Raw genomic sequence first — 6,524 nt, forward strand, 5'->3', positions numbered from 1 at the left:
AAGTCAGAGACCCAATTAATTGTGAGAAAAAAAATCATAACGACCTAAAAAAACACAAAAAAAGAAAAAGAGAATAAAGAAAAGAAACCGAGAGGGGGAAGAAGAACAACCAAAGGAAACAAAACACCACCGAACCCCGCAACCACCGGGAGCAACAACCACAACCAAGAGGAGCAAGCAACACGACGGAAAACGCGACAAGAGGAAGCCAAGACCAATGAAAAAACAAGCGAATACGGAGAAAAACGAGGAGAACGGGGAAGGAGTGGGAAACGACCAAAGAACCACAGCGAAAGCAACCAACCCCCCCCCGCACACAGAGCAACAAGGGGAGAGGGAGAGAAGAAAGCAAAAGCCGAAAAGGAACGCCACCAGAAACAAAGGAAAAACCGAAGGGGAGAACACAACCGACCCGGAAAACCGATCCCCAAGACCACGAAACCCGGGAACAGAACGAAGGAAGGAGAGAGGATAACCAGAAACGCGAACCACCGGGAAGGTGGGAACAAAATGAATTTGAATCAAAAAAAAAGTTAGGAAGGGGAAACTAACAAAAAAAGAAGTAGGGAAAAGACATTAATTGGAAAAGGGGAGTATGTCTTTGTTTTAATTTTAGGGCAAGGCCTCAACGCCGAGGGGGGGGGGGGTTTGTTCGTGTTCCTAGAGAAGATGTACAGACACATACCATATAGAGATTTTTTTTTATTTCCAATAAAAAAATAGAGTTTTTTTCTTTTTTTGTTTATAACAAGGGTTTTTATATATAGGAGATGATTAATGATGATACATATGTAATCGCCAAGAGTCGAACGATCTCTTCATTATGAAATATTGGCTATTACTTATTTATAATGAAACAACCTATCAACCCTACAATGGCAAAAAGTAGAGACTTTCTATTGTCTTTAAAACATGATTTCCTACTTTTTATTTTTTAGATAAAAGAAAATTATCTTTCGTGTCAACAATACATCTTTTATCGGGAAGTATAATTGACTATAGAATCATTTTTGTGGTAGAATTGACTATAGAATTGTGGTAAGCGAAAAATTATCTTTCTGTGTCACGTCATTTATTAGAAGTGTAATTGACTATAGAATTTTTATTTTTTTTAATAGTATTGACTATAGAATTGTGGTAAGCAAAGAGGTCATCAGACCTTCCTTTTGGACTCTTTCAATACATAAAACATAAGAAAAATGTATTCATCGAGATTTTTTCTTTTCAATAAATTAAAATCGATAGATATGTTACTCTGAATGCATTTATTGGTGACGATTGTTCCAATTATGTTAAAAGTCTGAATTCAATTATAAGGATTTAGAAGAATATGATATTACCAACTAATTTGAATTTGGTAAACTTACGTTCAATTTTTTTTTTTTTTTTCAACTTCAATCTATTATGAATGAATCCAAAGGTCTAGATAGATATTAATTAACCTGCAACTTACTGTTATCATTACATAACGAAAATAGAATCATTCTCCTTAAGGTTCATGTATTAAGAGACAGACATGCTGAGTTTTGACTCCCTCCTTTTGTTGGATGGTATGGTCAAAGATGGGGATGGTGGAGGTTTGTCGACGCTAGCTACCTAGATGCCTATTCAAAGTCTGAGACATTTCACTTACTAAATATTCATGAATAATATAGAAAATTTTATTTGTTTATCATGCAAAGTTGTAGAATCCATATAAAAACGGTTTACCTAGAATTTTTTTATGTCGATAACAGACATGCTACGCCAACCCTCCTCCTCTTCGTAAGTTTGAGACCCATAACAAACATTGACAGAGTTAATATAGTGAATTCTATATGGTTTTAAACATGTATATGATTAAATAAAGAAACTACTATTTGAATGAGTAAGCATTAGTTGAGTATGAGCATAAATGAAAACGGCAGCTTCTATAAATATGAGGAGCCAAAAAAAAAATGTAGAAAGGGATAGGGATAGCTAGGAGCATGCATGAGTTTCTCTCCGTATATGATTAAATAAATAAACTACGCTTTGAATGAGTAAGCCTTCGTTGATTATGGGCATAATTGAAAACCGAGGCTTTCATAAATATGAGGAGCCCAACATAAATGTAGAAAGGATAAGTAATAGTTAGGAGCATGCATGAGTTTCCCTTGGTCAATAGCCGGTTTCAAAATAGTGTAGACTTATGGACTTGAAAGAAAAAAAATTCGAACATTTTGAATCTAGCTACTTTGTCAATTCGATCGATGTTGCATGACTGCATCATGCTTGTCCTCTTTCCCTGCCATTAGAGAATTTTATTAAAATTCAAGGAGGACAGATGGTGTTGCCCTGATTAGCTAGGTTAACCCTATCTATTATTTATTCTTCATCTCTCTTGTTTTTTTGGGGTAGAAGACTTTTCTTCATCTCACGTGAGAGTGAAATTCAATTCAAACAAGTTGAAGTGTCAAACCTGTGAATAGAGAAGAAGAGTAGGCAATGAGGTTACCTGAAATCATGCAGGAGTTCTATAAATATGCTCGAGAAATGCACTTCCATGCACAACCAATCTAAAGGAAAGCTTTACTGCAGTAGCTTCTTCCATCTTTGCCTTGTGTAGTTTCCTAGTTCTTCTGTTGAGTCCACTATGGAGTTATCATGGTTTATGATGATCCTTCTCTCTTTGTGCATTTGTGCCTTAGCCACCAAAATGTTCTTGTCTCGAAACAAATTGGCCAAACCCAAGAAGAACCAACTCCCTCCATTGCCACCAGGCCCTCTTGCAGTTCCCATGCTGGGCAGCATCTTCATATTCCATAAGCTATTGAAAGGTGATTTTGAGACTCTTCTCCGTGACCTTGTGAACAAATATGGCCCCATCATCACCGTCCGTCTTGGCTCCAGGTTCAGCATATTTATTAGAAGCCCTTCATTAGCCCATAAAGCTCTCATCCAAAATGGTGCAGCTTTTAGCTTCCGCCCAGGAGCTGTCACCCCAAGCTCCATCCTCGACGACACCTATACCGATATCGGTTCCTCCTCCGGCACCCGCTGGCGCTACCTCCGCCGCAACCTCGCCTCCGAGGTTCTTGCCCCTTCTCGATACAAGTCTTTCGGTCATACTCGCAAGTGGGTGTTTCAGACACTAGACACGCTGCTCCAATCCCATGTTGATTCCGGCGAGCCAGTCCCTGTTGTTGATCACTTCCGATATGCCATGTTTTGCTTGTTGCTCTTCATTTGTTTTGGTGAGAAACTTGATGACAAGGTGATCAAAGACATTGAAAACATGGAGAGGGAAAAGTTGGCAAATTTCAGAAGATTTTCTGTGTTTACTCTGTTCCCTAGATTGGGGAAGTTCATCTTTAGAAAACGTTTTCGTCAAATGCTTGACATGCGTCGTCAACAGAAATCTGCTCTACTACCTCTCATCAAAGATCGTAGACGACGACAAGAGACGATTAAGAAGCAAAACCGTGATGAAAATTTCGTCTGCTACATGGATGCACTGTTCGACTTTGAAATCAAAGAAGAGGGAGGAAAGAAGGTGACGGATGAAGAAATGGTGATACTCATCTCTGAGATTCTTGATGCAGGCAGTGATACAACGGCAACAGTATTACAATGGACCATGGCGTACCTCGTGAAGGACCAAAGAATCCAAGAAAAGCTCTACTCTGAGATCAAAGAGGTGGTGATGAGTTCAACAGGAGAGGTTCGAGAAGAAGATCTACCCAAGATGAAATATCTAAGGGCTGTGATAATGGAAGGCCTGAGGCTACACCCACCAAGCCCCTACGTGCTGCCACATAGCGTCACGGAAGACATTGTTTTGGATGGCTATCTCATACCCAAGAATGCAGTCGTGAATTTTATGGTGGCAGCCATGGGACGTGACCCAGAAGCTTGGAAAGATTCCATGGAGTTTATTCCAGAGAGGCACTTGGGTGATGAAGCAGAAGAAATTGATATCACAGGGAGCAGGGGAATTAAGATGATGCCCTTCAGTGCAGGGAGAAGGATTTGTCCTGGGCTAGGGTTAGGGACCCTCCATCTGGAGTACTTTGTGGCAAACATGATCTGGAATTACAAATGGGAACCTGTGGAGGGAGAGGAGCTTGACATGGCAGAGAAGCAGGAGTTCACAGCTGTGATGAGAACCCCATTGCGAGCTCGTCTGTCTCGCAGGACTACGTAACATATACGAAAGCTCCATCCAAATAATCATCAAAACCCTAAAATAAATGTTTTTATTAGTCACAACATGCAAATTTAATTTGTATGAGTACTACTAGTGTTACTCATAAGGATTAGTGTCATCATTTTCTTTCTCGAAGTCTGTACTACTAGTTGTATCGTGTTTTTCAAACTCAATAAATAAATTAAACAATTTTATTTTGATAAATCTGTCTAAAAGACAGGCCCCCAGCTTACAAGAGTGACAAAAACTAGATAGCAAGTCTTACCAAAAAAAAAAAAAAAAAAAAACTAGATAGAAAGTGAACTTATGAATACAATTGTGTTAAGGATTTAGATTTTCTTCAATGACATTTATGTATTACCTATACTACCCAATAGATGGTGGGCAATTGACACTTACTAATATGTCTTGAATTTCATTAATTTGTGGAGTATCTACTCTTCATTATTACTAGATGAAAATTTCTTACAGGGATTGGAGAGAAATTCAATGTGTTAATTTCATTAATTTCAAGTGATATTGAAATCATATTTTATGTTTAATTGAAACAAATTTTGTTAATTTTGACAATTCTAAAGAAAAACGATTCAAACTTAGGATAGTCTCTCTTTACTGACTGAGTCTATCTCTGCTGATAATTGCAAATTAACTTTCTAGATCTCTAATTCAATAATCTGAAGTATTTTGAGTTAAGGATTATGAGAAATTCAGTGAGTACTCTTAGAGTAAATATATTACGTGATTGAATCTTATAACTCATTAGGCACTCACTAGAAGTACCTCTCAAAAGAAAGGATTCAAACTTAGTAAGTTTCTAGTTGATCAAAATTCGTACTATAAGTTAAATTTTGTAGAAAGAAAGATAAAATCTAAATGGCATGGTTGTTTTGGTAAAAACTTAAGTTACATGTTAATGTTATATAGATCTTAATACATAACTTGATCAAATTTCAATCCCATATGATTATTCAAGTTTCTAAATAGATGGTAACTTACATGAAGTTTCTATGATTATAATTATTAAACCCTTTTTCCAAGGATCGTAGGGTCAGATGCTAGGAGATTGCTAATGATGTTTTGTCATTGGCTCTTCAAGGAAAGATATATCCTTTTCAATTCATTGACCATGCATATTCAACAGCAAGTAGGATAAGGCACCATGCAAAACTAATCCAGAGTAGAAAAGATATTAAATCTCCTTGATCATAATTCGCAAGAAGTGAGTCTAAAATCATTGAAGCTATTATGAAAAAATTTCTTGCTAACATAATATTCTTATGCCCATTTCATAATATTCTTTGACTAGTTCCTGTATGTGACATAATACTCTTATGCACATTTCATAATACTCTTTGACCGGTTCCTGTGTGTGACATAATACTCTTATGCCCATTTCATAATACTCTTTGACTGGTTCTTGTATGTAAAATATGTGAGAACTTTAAGTTTAAAATGAATGAGAATGAAAACTATGAAAGAGAAAATTAGAATACATTGCTGAATATCTTTTGATGTTGTAGATCATAAGAAGAGTGTAGACTATATGAAATAATTAATAAACTTGAAAAATACATCTTCCAACTCTAATGAAAAATGCTTGGAATCTCTCTAGAAAGAATCATGATTTGTGAAAGTTTTATTTTTCAACACATTTCATGTTTTTTATTTTATTTTGAATTTTTTTCTTACTTTTTAACTAATAAAGAAAAAAAATTAGGATTTTAGATACTAAAAGTCTAGAATAAGTGAATAAAAGAAAAGCAGAATGAAAAAAAAAAAAAAAAGAAGTAAGCTCACTATATTGTTGTATGTTTTCTTCATTATTTCTCTTCTCCTCTCCAAATAGATTCTTTAAGATGTTACCATTGACTTGGTGTATGTAATGTCACACCAACAAAAACCCCAAACTCACTTTTATTAGGCTCTGTTTGTACAACTACTGATATTTGACCCGGAAAATAAAATAAAATATTTATAACCAATTAAGTCAAAGATTTTGAAATGAAAATTAGAAAAGAAAAAAAATGAAAAAGAAATTTCTACACGAAATCAGGTTCCAGTGTAGTTATGCCACCGCATCGCATGCAATCTTGTGATGTAACTTGTAAGTTGTTTTTTATTTCGAAACTGAAATTGAATCATTATTGAATCACAATCACAAAGTCATGGACATGCTAATCTGAATAAATTTTTATTATTTTTTTGCACTTTGTTTTATTTATTAAAATTATCTACTAAGACTTCCACATAATTCCTCCAAAAATTCAAACTTTTGATTTTTTTTATTTTTATTTTTTTTAACCAAGTCAATTTTCTTTTGAGTTGAGTTGGTTTCAGCTCAAACCTACTACTTAAA

General features: G+C 35.5%; 1 pseudogene; it reads left to right on the forward strand.

Moving 5' to 3' along the window:
* The first annotated feature begins 2,547 nt into the window (after positions 1-2,547).
* On the forward strand, positions 2,548-4,340 carry LOC149028234 (cytochrome P450 89A2 pseudogene; annotated as a pseudogene).
* The last annotated feature ends 2,184 nt before the right edge of the window (positions 4,341-6,524 follow it).

The sequence above is a fragment of the Hakea prostrata genome, chromosome 1 (assembly GCF_041222555.1).
Source record: "Hakea prostrata isolate BN-2017 chromosome 1, UWA_Hpros_2, whole genome shotgun sequence".
NCBI lineage: Eukaryota > Viridiplantae > Streptophyta > Magnoliopsida > Proteales > Proteaceae > Hakea > Hakea prostrata.